This window comes from Bufo bufo, chromosome 5 (genome assembly GCF_905171765.1).
Source record: "Bufo bufo chromosome 5, aBufBuf1.1, whole genome shotgun sequence".
In the NCBI taxonomy this organism is placed as follows: domain Eukaryota; kingdom Metazoa; phylum Chordata; class Amphibia; order Anura; family Bufonidae; genus Bufo; species Bufo bufo.
The window spans coordinates 64,313,430-64,327,854 of NC_053393.1; positions in this window are offsets into that span (position 1 = coordinate 64,313,430).

Sequence of the window (14,425 nt, forward strand, 5' to 3'; positions counted from 1 at the left end):
GGTTTCCACTCTGTACCCCGAGTTGGAGATGGAGGTGTTGGGGGCCCAGGAGGAGGCTCCTGATTCTTGTCCTTCAGACAAGTTGTTTGTTCCTGCTGAACTGCGATACAAGGTGTTCAAGGAACATCATGATACGGTCCTTGCAGGACATCCTGGAAGCAAATCCACCATAGATCTTTTTTCCCAGAGATTCTGGTGGCCAGGGTTGCGCAAGGGTGTGGAGGGTTATGTGACAGCTTGTGAGACCTGTGCACGCAGGGAGGTGGCTCACACTCGGCCTTCAGGATCCCTTCTTCCTTTAGCCATCCCGTCTCGTCCTTGGACGCATTTGTCCATGGACTTTATTACCAATTTACCGAGTTCCTCTGGGAAAACTGTGATTTTGGTGGTAGTGGACCGCTTCAGTAAGATGGCCCACTTATACCGTTGCCTAGCTTGCCCAATGCCAAAATTCTCTCTGAGGTTTATATCAATAACATTGTAAAACTACATGGCATTCCCTCTGATGTGGTGTCTGATAGGGGGACGCAATTTGTTTCCAGGTTTTGGAGGGCGTTCTGCTCTCGTCTGGTAATTCAACTGTCTTTTTCTTTGGCTTTTCATCCCCAGTCGAATGGTCAGACAGAGCGCACTAACCAAAACCTGGAGACCTATTTGAGGTGTTTTGTGGTCCTCGTTCTTGTCTCTAGCCGAATTTGCCTTGAATAACCGTAGACAGAAGTCCACTGACAAGTCGCCATTTTTTGGCGCATATGGTTTTCAGCCACATTTTGGTACTTTTTCTGGGACTGGTTCTTCTGGGATGTCAGAAGAGGAGAGATTCTCTTCTGCCTTGTCATCTATCTGGCGGAAGATCCAAGTTAATTTGGAAAAGATGGGTGAAAGATATAAACGGATGGCTGACAGGAGACTTATGACTGGTCCGGACCTGTGTGTGGGTGATTCGGTGTGGTTGTCCACTAGAAACGTTAATCTGAAGGTACCATCTTGGAAATTGGGTCCAAGATTTATTGGCCCTTACAAAATCTCTGCGATTGTCAACCCGGTGGCGTTTCGTCTGGATCTTCCGCAGACCTGGAAGATCCATAATGTGTTTCACAGGTCTTTATTAAAGAAATATGTGTAACCTGTGGAACCATCTCCATTGCCACCACCCCCTGTCCTGGTGGATGGCAATTTGGAGTTTGAAATCTCTAGGATTCTCGACTCTAGAGTTCTTCGGGATTCCCTCCAGTACCTGGTGCACTGAAAGATATACAGTCCCGAGGAAAGAATGTGGGTTCCGGCTGCTGATGTCAGTGCTAGCCACCTGGTGAGGGCCTTTCACAGGGCACACCCAGATAAAGTTGGTCCGGGGAGTCCGGAGGTCACCCGTAGAAGGAGGGGTACTGTCACGCCTTGTCCCGTGAATGTGCGGAGATCTGTCAGACTGGCTGCACATGTCTGACTTCTTTGTTTGTTTTGATTTGGGTTTGAGCTGGATCCACCTTTCCTCAGGTATACTGGGATTCATTGTTAGGGAGGTTATGTATCCCTACTTCCCCCAGTGGCCTGTGCGGGTTATAGTTCTTTCCTGGGAGCTCTTGATTTGTGGTGGATCGTCTGCTCCAGCTCTGCTCTAGATAAGTCCTTTCCTTCATTTCCCTTTGTGTGTTTTATCTAGGCGTCTAGGGAGACGCTTGCTTCTTCCTGGTTTGAAGAAGCAGGTTGCCTCTTCCCTTTTCCCTGCTGCTTAGAGTTTGCCCAGGGTGTTTAGGTTTAGACACGAGGCCATGTGCATATCCCCCCTAAGGGTATGCTCATGGGCACAGCAGTTTATGGAAAGCTTTTAGGGATCGCTAGGAGGTGACCCTTTTCTCCCTAACTTTTGGGCCTAGTCATCTGTTTGTTTTCCCGTGTTTGGTTATTTCCCCGCTTACCTACCTATCGTGACAGCATTAGGGCAAAACTGATCCACAAACGAAATTCTCACAAACGAAAAGCCAAAACGCCAGTGTGAAAGTATCCTAATAAACGACCTGATGTATTCTCATCCTGTGGTTGTACTTGTGACTTTGTTGCCCTTTTTGATTGCCTTACAGGCAACACAGTTACCACATTTGAAAGTAACTGGTAGTTTATTTGTCAACCAAGTTGATATAATAGGAGGATTGTACACACTGTGCACTAGTTTGTTCTTCAGGTTGCTTCCTCTTTTGTATGTAATGAGGGGATGATCTCATACTAGATGTCCTACCATGGGATCCGATTTGAGGATTCGCCAGGTGGTCTTTCAGTATATCTCAGACCTACCTGTGTGCCAGATCATACGTACCTATGATCCAAATTTTAGTATCCCAGTGTCCTGTTTTTTTGGATGTAGAAGTTCATCCCTATTACTCATAGCAGCATGTTGATAAGCTTTCTTGAGGCAAGACTCAGAATAACCCTTTTGACGAAACCTTCTCTGCAGGTCATTTGCTACTCGTTTAAAGTCTATAAATATAAAATAAAAGAGGGGCACTCAAATATCAAGGAGCCCAGGACAGCAAGTGCATATAAAGTGCAATATTTAATAAACACCAATAGGACTCAATAGACCCTTATAACATACATTAAAATAGCATAAAATACATAACATAAAAAATCGCATAGGGGGTGATAGGCAGATCGTAGATATAATAGTATATCAGTAAATGTATCAAAATTGAATAAAAATTTTGGTATCGTGACAACCGTACTGCCGATGTGAGGGGGGAAGTTACTACTGTGCGGGCAGTGTGGGGGGGAGGGAATTAATCTAAGGTTTTATTATTATTATTACTGGGGGCACTCTAGGTGGCATTTATTATTGCTGTAGGGACATTATTTCTAGTGGGGTCACTATTTTTTCATCAGTATAGTACCTGGGGCATTGCGGAGCACCACGGGCACAGTATTGGGGGTGGCAGCAGGATGACATTGTTGGGACACCATGATGGGGGTGGGAGGTTGATGGAAAAATTAAAAAATCTAATGTGTCTGTAACAAACTCTGTAGAGACGAGATGCAGCTGAAAGAATTTGTCATGGAGGTCTGGGTCAAATGGAGGAGAAGAAGAAAGAGACGGTCTACATGACAGTAGATGTCACTGGATGTCATAGGTATGTGGTGCTCCTATATGTAGTGTTGGCTCACCACTGTGACCTGTGTCTCATCTTCTCAAAGTCTTTTTTTATTTTTTTTATTATAATTATATATATTTTCTTTTTGGCGACTAAAAATTGAATTTGGCTCCTGTTTATTTATTTTTGTCTGGAGCACTGTTCTTACTTTCATGCCCTTACCAGTTGTCTTTTTCCCCTACACGCCATTTTGATCTCTATGCTACCATTCTCTACGTCAACAGGTTTGCATGTAGTCTTACACTTAAAAGACATTTTCATGATATTGTATCTAAATCTAATATTGATAACTATGCACCTTGTACTAATGCTGATTCCCAGGGTCATGTCCAGATGATATCTGGCATGAGCTTTCAGGAATTGATTCATGTAAATTTTTTGCAGGAGTCTCGAACTAGGCAAGTTGACCTCGCCAGTACCGATAATAATCCATCATTTAAGGTCTCCAATAAGGACTTTTATCCGGTACAGTTGGTAGAAAATTATCTCTGTTCATTGTATGATTCCACTAAACATGTGATATATGATACTCCCCATCGCAAACATGAGAATTTGTCTCATAAGGAGAAGGGTGCTCTCAAAAGTCTCAAAGAGATGCATAATATAGTAATCAAGGAGGCTGACAAGGGAGGAGTGGTTGTCATTTTAGACATTGGTGTGTATAAATCCCAGGTATTATCCATGTTAAATGATTCTGACACCTACAAACCTCTATCTGGCAACCCTCTCCTCCCTTTTCAGTCCAAAACGGTTACTATTTTAACCCTAGGGTTGGAAAAAGTTTTTTTCTCCCAGAAAGAATATGGCTACATTTATGTCCAACATCCCATTTGTGTCGATTTTTCATGCACTCCCGAAAGTGCACAAGTGAGTGTTTCCTCCCCCCTTACACCCCATTGTAGCGGGAATTGGTTCTTTCTCCAAGAGACTTTCGGAGTGGATCGATTCTCTGCTGCAACCGCTCATCTCGACATATTCCAGGTTTCCTTAGGGATACTAGGTCTGTGTTGCAGGCATTCTCGGACTTCAAATGGAAGCCCGAGTTTACCTGGGTTACAGCAGATGTTACAGCTTTATATACCAGCATCCCACACGACCTAGTTTTGGTTTCTCTTCGCTGGTTCCTCGATAAATATATGTCATGCCCCACTCTGACAATGTGCGGAGGTCGGCCAGGATTACAGCATGAGTTTAGTGTTTGTTTTGGAGCCGTGCTGGATCCGCCTCTCATCAGGTGCACTGGGTGGGGTCATTAGTTTAAAGGGCTCACCAGCCCAGTGCTCTGAGCGGATTATACAAATCATTGTGGTCTTGGAAGCTAGGAAGGAAGGTTCTCTGTCTGTTCCAGCTCAGAGAGATAAGTGTGATTTCTGGTTTAGTTATTTTGTGTCATCTTTTCCACCCAGGTTCTGTGCGAGCAGGCTGCTCCTATTTCCCCTCTTCACCATCTCAGGGAAGTTAGGGTTTTGTCAGCCAAGGCACGGGGACACCTCATACCTACCTTAAAGGGTTGCAGGTGGGCTGAGCAGTGCAGGGAAAGAGGTCAGGGATTAGCTAGGAGGTGACCCTTCCCCTGTCTCTCGCCCAGAGCCTGGTTGGTAGGTTTTCTGTTATTCTGAGTGCACGCCCGGCGTGACAATATAGCGAGTATTCGGATTGGCTCCAAGAATATATGGGGATAGTGGTGGAGTTCCTCCTCCAACACAATTTCTTTATGTTCGATTCTACATTCTATCTTCAAGTTTCGGGGGTGTCGATGGGGGCCAAATTCTCTCCCTCCATAGCCAATATTTTTATGGCATGGTGGGAGGGGTGTTTTCTCCTCATCGACACCCACCCTTTCAGTGGTCTGGTGCAGTGGTATGGTCGCTACATCGATGACCTGCTTCTTGTATGGTCTGGTGATGTGGCGGCCATACCACTGTTCCTTGACTACATTAATTCATGTGTGGAGTCTATTTCCTTTAGCCTCCAACATCATAGCAGATACATATGCTTTTTGGATTTGTGTTTGGAGGGGGATTGCACCACATCTGAAGTTATCACCACTACATACAGAAAGGAATTGGCAGGTAACACGATATTGCATGCCAATTCGTGTCATCCACCCCATACAATTCGAAGTATCCCCAAAGGTGAACTCATTCGAGCTCGACGCAACTGTTCGAATATTCATTTATTCGCACAAGAAGCTAGGAATATCACAGATAGGCCAACTGGTAGGGCTTATTCTCAAAAATCTGTTGCCTCTTCTGTCACTGAAGTTTCAGCCATGGATAGAGCTCCTCTTGTGTTTCCAAAAGTAAAATCATTGCCCCAGAAATGTAAACGTGATTTCACTCCCTTTGTGACACAATATAGCCTGGAGTATGGTCGCATATGTAGGATCATTAAGAAGTATCTTCCTTTATTGTCATGCGACAGTCAGTGGATGGATATTGTTGCAGGGGGAGTGAAATGTACAGCAAGAAGGGCTCCAACCTTGGGCAATTCCTTAAGTCCCAGCCTGTTCTCTGAAAAGGTTTTGCAGAGACAAATCTGGCTTAATAACAAGGGCAGCTATAAATGTGGTCATGCAAAATGCATTTGTTGCAATCATACCAGAGCCACAAAGAAGTTTAAATCCACTGCCAACAATAAGACATTTACCATACAGTCCTATCTTAACTGCAACACAAAGTTCGCAGTTTATTTGATAACATGTGAACTTTGTCAGTTGCAATATGTTGGATGTACCACGAATGAAATAAAAACTTGTGTGCGAAAACATATTTCAGACATCCCGCATTATCAAAACCGCAACGTGTCTGCTGTCAGCACACACTTTGCGATTTTGCATGCAGGTGACACTTCCAATCTGGTGGTTCAGGGAATCGAGAGAGTTTTCCTTCCCACCAGAGGGGGCGATCATAGGAGGAAACTTTTAAATCGAGAGGCATATTGGATTTTCCAACTGGGTTCAAGACAGATTTAATTCTACACTATAAGGGGGGATTTTTTATTTTCTCCCCTTTGTGTTTAGATGTCTCATTTTCATTATATATTTCTTTGCTTTGCCATTGTCTTTTATATATGCACCAACTACGTATTTTGTAGATTTTTTGGCCAGCACATGTGATTTGAATTTTCTCTATGTATGTTTAAAGTGATTGGACATATGTGATTGCACCATGTGTGCAGCTCTTCATGATCATGTGATCGATTGATTGCATGGCCAGCTGTGTGAGCTGCTCATATGGTGGGATCCCATTACCAGTTCGATAAGTCATGAGGAAGGACCGATATTTGCTAGTGGTCTGAAACGCGTAACCGAACATTCCTGTTTCTGTCGAAGATTTTATGCCGCAATAAAGTTACGAATTTTCCACCATTTCTTGAGCTGGATTTTCTACATTCTCGAATAAAGAATGGATGGACAGAGTCACTAAAATGGAAGATGAAATGTTTCTGCAGGCTGAACAACAAAAGGAAAATTATGTGAGGGATAATTACATCTACGCACATGTACCGGGCAAAAAGTTAGCGGCCCTGGTTGCAGCACAGACAAAAAAAAATATATAACTATATCCACTGTTTAGTAGACAAATTAGGACATTAAATTACTGAACAAACGGCTAAAATAGAACTATTTAAGGAACATTTTGAGGATATATATATAGCAGCAAAATAAAGAAAAATATGTCCCAAATACAACTTTTTTGGGATAAAATTACTATCACCACTATAACTCTAGAACAAAGGGAAAGTTTGGAAACTCCAATAGACCCCGAAGAAGTGGATAAAATACTATCAAAGATAACCAAAAATAAGACGCCAGGGATAGATGGCATCCCGTTTGAAGTGTATGCCCAATATAGAGAAACAATGATCCCGAAACTACTAAAGATGTGGACAGTATGGAGAGAGTCAGGTAAATTGCCGGACTCACTGAGGGAAGCCTTAATCACACTCATCTTAAAGCCCGGGTAAGACCCAATGCTATTAGACTCATATCGCCCTATCTCACTGATTAATACAGATAATAAAATACTGGCAAAGATTTTGGCAGCTAGGCTCGGGGGGGTAATGTTAGGGCTTGTGCATGAGGACCAGGCGGGATTCATGCCGGGCAGAACTACAACTGAAAACATCATGAGGTATTTTATGAATATCCAAATGGAGCCCACAAATAGTGGCGAGAGAATGATCCTAATTATAGATGCCTCAAAAGCCTTCGATACTATAGAGTGGCCCTTTTTAATGGCAACCCTGAAGAAAATGGGATTCGGTGAAATATTTGTCTCTTAGGTTAAGTTACTATATACTGATATAACATCGAGGGTGATTCTGAATGGAGAACACTCTGAAGGTATACCTATTCGCGGGGGGGGGGGGGGTCAGACAGGGCTGCCCCCTCTCCCCCCTGCTATTTGCTATAGCTATGGAACCCTTGACAGATTTGATTAGGCAAGATAAAGATATTGAAGGCTTTAGGTATGGATCTCACGAAGAAAAAATTGCTGTGTATGCAGATGATATTATGCTGTTTGTGGGCTCCCATGGATCACTTACTAGGATTTTTGAGATCTTTGAAGAGTACAGCGAATATGCTGGACTCAATATAAATTGGTCTAAGTCGGCATGCATTCCAATTGATCTCTTGAATGGGTTAATACTGGGTCAATTGGAAATCAAGAGAGTAGAAGAACCCATAAAATATCTAGGGATCCGAATAACGCCTAATCCTAAAGATTATGTTCAGTTAAATGTAATACCTAAGATACAAGAAATCAGAAAGAAAGTAGAAGTATGGAAAAAATTATATGTTTCAATGGCAGGCCGAATTTCACTAGTGGAAATGTGCATTCTACCCTCCATGAATTACATCTTATGGAACACGCCGGCAATAATTCCTAAAACGTTTTTAAAAAAAATTGCTTCCTTACTGGTGGATTTAATATGGCGTGGCAAAAAAACGTGAATAAGAGCACAAATATTGCAAACCCGGGAGAAGGAGGGGGGATTATCAGCTTCGGATGTGGAACTATACTTCCTCTCTGGCCACATTAGAAATATGATAATATGGAGCAACTCACAAAGATGTAAGAAAATGGTGGCAAGTATTAATAAAAAACTGGATAAATGCAGCATTTTTCAAATAGTGGAAGCTGATATTTTGTCAGAGCAGCAAATTAGTAAAATACCGCTATTTGGGCTATGGACTAAAATTTATAAAGAGGTAAGATAACTGTGGCCCCAGACTAGATTACACACAGACACCTTACTGTGGGATAATATACTTCTCACAGAATTGAAACGAATTGAACAGAAAATTTGGTGGAAATACAGAATTTTCAGACTGGGACAGGTATGGCGGGAGGGAGATATTGTCACATATTTAGATCTCAAAAATGAAGGCGGGTTTGGGAATAAGGACTTGAGTCTCTTCTACTTACAACTGAAACAAGCTCTACGAGCGTCGTTAGGTAGGGGAACACAAATTGATACCCTCCCACCACCCCTAGCCAATATTTCTAAATTGATAACAGGAAAGAAATTGGTGTCCAAGATATATGAAAGTTTGCTATATCAAAAATAAAAAAAAGTGCAGTTAACTGCCTAAGGTATAAATGGCAGGATGTTCTGGAGCCTCAACGGGAGGAATTCTGGGAGAGAGTGATAAGGGCCAAAAATGGGGTCTCAAATAATTTCTCCCATAGTATTACAATTTAATATAATATATTGCTTATATTACTCCCCTAAAAAGCTGATGCAATATAATAAAACCAAGGAATTTAGCTGCAAAAAATGTGGGCAGTTAGGGGTGGATGATGTGCATATATTATGGACATGCACGAACATCAGAGAATTTTGGTGGAAGGTGCATAAATGAATACAAGAATATCATGGGTTTAGAGTTCCTTGGGAATTTGAAACTTGCATATTGGGGAGATTGGACGAGATAGGGCCTGTTAAGTATCTGCAGATAGCATCCAAACTTTTATTCCAAGCTAGGAGATGTATCGTAGCACATTGGGGAGATTGTATTATAATTGTAAAAAACAATAAAGATTAAATTATAAAAAAAATTATAAAAATAATGAGTGCGGAACATAGCTACAGCATTGGAAATGCTACAGTATTTGGAGATGGTACAGGTACTCTACCATAGGGGAGAATACAGCTATGTAGTGCAGACTTAAAACCAGACAGGTGTAAAGGGTACATCACCTCCATTAAAGAGGGGAGCGATGCCTGCATGGTGCGCACTAGAACCAGAGAGGGGTAACGGCTACAGCAAATCTGGAGTCGGTACAGGTACTCTACCTCTAAAGGGAGCAATGTGGCAGCTTGGTGCACACTACCCAGCATAAGTAATGGTTACAGCCTCTGGAGATGGAGCACCAGAGAACCAGACAGGTGTACTGACTACAGCATCTTGAGACGGTACAGGTACTCTACCTATGAAGGGAGCAATGTGGCTGCATGGTGTACACTAGACCCAGGCATAAGCAATGGCCACAGCCTGTTGAGATGGAGCACCAGAGAACCAGACAGGAGTACTGACTACAGCATGTGGAGACGGTACAGGTACTCTACCTATGAAGGGAGCAATGTGGCTGCATGGTGTACCTATAACAAGTGCAAAGGCTACAGCCCCTGGAGATGGAGCACCATAGGACCAGACAGGTGTAATGATTACAGCATCTGCAGATGGTAAAGGTACTCTACCTATGAAGGGAACAATGTAGCTGCTTGGTGCACACTAGAACAGATAGGTGCAAGAGCTACAGCAATTGAAGATGGCCTCTATGCAGCCGTATTCTCCCCCTCCAGGCGAGTATAGTGTACTGTAAAGGCTACAGACACTCACTCTGGTGAACCAGGGCTCCCTCTGTATATATGGTTGCGTGTCGCACGCTAGCACAAGAATGGCTGTACTCGCTACAGCGCCTGGCGGGAACACTCTTCGACTAGGAGGGTGTGTTGAATATAGCCCCTGGTACAGTGAAATAACTGCAGTGCTGGGTACAGAATTTGGCAGTGGTACAAGTACCCCCCTGTGAAGGGGAAGGCGTACGTACCTGGGACACCACGTAGGTGTGCCGGCATGCTAAACACTTGGTGGGCCGACTTACCAGTGTGCAGCCAGGGGAGCGTCATCCGAAAATCCACTAGAGGAGATACCAACCCTGGAGAGGAGAGGTTCCTCAGTGGACATTAGTCTTTAACCACCCAGAGGGAGTCTGTATGGTGGAAGACCGCCTGATGCTCTGATACTGAGAGAGAATCGGAGCAGAAGTGTCCCCCGAGGCAGTGGATTGAATGGCAGGGAAGGATTTGTCACCAGACTCAGACCTGTCCTGGGAGGGACCCGAGGATGCCGAGGATAGATGTGACAACCCGAGGTCGTCTGCGGGACCTAGTAAAGTGTTCCCCATCCGCAGAAGGGTCCCTGGGAGGGCAGAGGTGGCGGCAAGTTTGGGCAGGCAATCGGTGCAGCGACTCTGCCATAGATTTGGAGATTCGGACAGGATTCCCTATGGCTTGGGACAAAAAAGAAGCCCAGTCAGGAGAGACCGACACAGAAGTAGGTCAGGACGACATGAGAGGGCTAAAGAGCTACCGCTCACAAACAGGGACAGGCAACCCTTTAGCGCAACAGGCGCACGTAGTTACATGGCAACCCCAAGGGAAAGCAGAGGGGGAGCCTGGGAAGGGAAAAAAACGCCAGCCGGAGGCTGTCCTACCAGGCCCCAGGTGCTGTCTCCCAAAGAGGCGCTACAGCAGCTGCAGAGGGGACCAGGGAGGTTGCAGGAGAGATGCAAAGAAGATGGAGGCACCTTCTTCTTCCAGGCAGAGGGAAGAGGTTCCACCCCCCCCAACAGAAAAGCCAGTGCTTACCAGGATAGGAAGAGAGGATAGCCCCTCCCAGAAGCCAGGAGGGGCCATTGAGGAAGCCCGGGATACTAAGGAGGGGGCGGGATGAGCGCGGCCTAGCAGGCCCAGAAGCCGGGGCCTCGATTTATGAGGTGGCCGGGAAGGAGCGAGGTGACCGGGGCTTATCGCGGCAGATCGGGAGCCCTCAGGACAACAAAAAATAGGTGAGGAGGGAGAGGGAGAGTAGCGACGACCGGGGAGGGGAGACACGAGGCAAAGGAAGCACCTGGGGCCAGTGGACAGGCCGGGAAAAAAATGCAGCCTAGTCCCGGCAAAAGCTGGGGACTAAAGTAGCTGGAAGGGCTGGGGAGGGAGCCTGGAGGGCCATGGAGGGAGCCTGGAGGGCCGTGGAGGAGCAGGGTGACCAGGGAGAAGAGGAGAAAACGGGGGGGGTAGAAGGCACCCAGAACCCCGGCTAAGGTAAAACCATCCCCAGGCCACAGAGAAAACTAATCGGGGACCCCATAGCCTTGGGAAAGGGACGGGGCAAGATACTCACCATCAGACGTCTTTGGGCTCAGCAGGATCACCCCATCGGCAGACTCAACACGGGGACCATGGGAATGCTGGCATGCCACTGTGGATGCAGTAATGGAGGACTGGGTGACCGGCGATGGCACCTGGTACCTGCGAAAAAGGCATGTCATGTCTGCCTCCTACGGACACTAGACTAAAACTGAATATCCTAGTGCTGTGGAGCGGGTATAGCCCACCTGGGCGGAACCAACCTTTTTGATGTCTAGTGCCTCCTAGTGGTAGCTGGGCATATACCCATGGTACTGTGTCCCCCAATGCCATTAACGAGAAATAGAATATTTTTCATCAGACAATACCTTTAAAAACTAGTTATTCATTCATATTTCATACTTGACAACAGTCCTGACAATCCTGCAAATCAGCCTGTGGAAAGAGTGGGTATTATACAAGCCCCACACCAAAGTGGCCATTTGGGGGAGTTCCTGCTTTTTCCAAGGTGAAGTTCATAAATTTTTACTTTTTAATGTTGGTAAGTATGCCATTCAGGCTATTATACATTGACCCACACTTTGGGCTTTTGGAAAATAGTATAGTTTTTAAGTTTTCTGAATAAGGAACCAGTGCTATTCATGTAGATTTTATGATGGAATTATCGGCCTGTTCCACATCAGATATTTCGGCTTTGTGAACAGGACCTAAAAGTTGTGCAGTGTCCAGTTATATACAGCCATGTTAGGGTTAAAAAGCCATTTTTATATTTTGTGAATGTTCTCACTTAGAACAATGTTTTTTAGGTCCAAAATTATGAGCTTAGTTCTCCTGATACAAAGCTCCATCTGCCCTGTATAAAGTGATAAAGTATTGGTGGCTTAAAGCTAGTGGGGGGGAGTTGTATGTGCACTGCTCAAAAAAATAAAGGGAACACTTAAGCAACACAATGTAACTCCATGTCAATCACACTTCTGTGAAATCAAACTGTCCACTTAGGAAGCAACACTGAGTGACAATCAATTTCACATGCTGTTGTGCAAATGGGATAGACAACAGGTGGAAATTATAGGCAATTAGCAAGACACCCCCAATAAAGGAGTGGTTCTGCAGGTGGTAACCACAGACCACTTCTCAGTTCCTATGCTTCCTGGCTGATGTTTTGGTCACTTTTGAATGCTGGCGGTGCTTTCACTCTAGTGGTAGCATGAGACGGAGTCTACAACCCACACAAGTGGCTCAGGTAGTGCAGCTTATCCAGGATGGCACATCAATGCGAGCTGTGGCAAGAAGGTTTGCTGTGTCTGTCAGCGTAGTGTCCAGAGCATGGAGGCGCTACCAGGAGACAGGCCAGTACATCAGGAGACGTGGAGGAGGCCGTAGGAGGCAACAACCCAGCAGCAGGACCGCTACCTCCGCCTTTGTGCAAGGAGGAACAGGAGGAGCACTGCCAGAGCCCTGCAAAATGACCTCCCGCAGGCCACAAATGTGCATGTGTCTGCTCAAACAGTCAGAAACAGACTCCATGAGGGTGATATGAGGGCCCGACGTCCACAGGTGGGGGTTGTGCTTACAGCCCAACACCGTGCAGGACGTTTGGCATTTGCCAGAGAACATCAAGATTGGCAAATTCACCACTGGAGCCCTGTGCTCTTCACAGTTGAAAGCAGGATCACACTGAGCACATGTGACAGACGTGACAGAGTCTGGAGACGCCGTGGAGAATGTTCTGCTGCCTGCAACATCCTCCAGCATGACCGGTTTGGCATTGGGCCAGTAATGGTGTGGGGTAGCATTTCTTTGGAGGGCCGCACAGCCCTTCATGTGCTCGCCAGAGGTAGCCTGACTGCCATTAGGTACCGAGATGTGATCCTCAGACCCCTTGTGAGACCATATGCTGGTGCGGTTGGCCCTGGGTTCCTCCTAATGCAGGACAATGCTAGACCTCATGTGGCTGGAGTGTGTCAGCAGTTCCTGCAAGACGAAGGCATTGATGCTATGGACTGGCCCGCCCGTTCCCCAGACCTGAATCCAATTGAGCACATCTGGGACATCATGTCTCGCTCTATCCACCAACGTCACGTTGCACCACAGACTGTCCAGGAGTTGGCAGATGCTTTAGTCCAGGTCTGGGAGGAGATCTCTCAGGAGACCGTCCGCCACCTCATCAGGAGCATGCACAGGCGTTGTAGGGAGGTCATACAGGCACGTGGAGGCCACACACACTACTGAGCCTCATTTTGACTTGTTTTAAGGACATTACATCAAAGTTGGATCAGCCTGTAGTGTGTTTTTCCACTTTAATTTTGAGTGTGACTCCAAATCCAGACCTCCATGGGTTAAAAAAATTTATTTCCATTTTTTTATTTTTGTGTGATTTTGTTGTCAGCACATTCAACTATGTCAAATCCTCCTGAAGAAGCATTAGCGAAACGTACGTCGAGGAGTACGCTTGACAGAGAGAGCCCACACGCAGACCACTGGACATTGGGTAGGTGAGCAACTTGGATCGATCCGATGCATTTACTTTGTATATGTACTGAATATGCGCTAATAACTTTAGATGCTCGGCTAAGTAGCAACCTAATATATGAACGCCATTTATGCTCACCATTAACCCATGTTTAACTCGCTTCACACTAAAAATAATTATAATATCATGGCTAGATGCAGCTTTCAATAATATATGCTGATCTAGACTCTAGATATAGAGTATCTTGCTAGTGATTGAAGCAATGAAAACAATTTAATCGACCAGCAGTGGATGTATTGTGGACTGCCTCTTAAAGCACGCTGTATGGTCTCTACATTTATGTTTGTATGTTATTTTATGTCACAATAAAATTTAAACTTTATTAGGTAAATATGTGTACCGATTCTCTTTGTTGATTTATGTA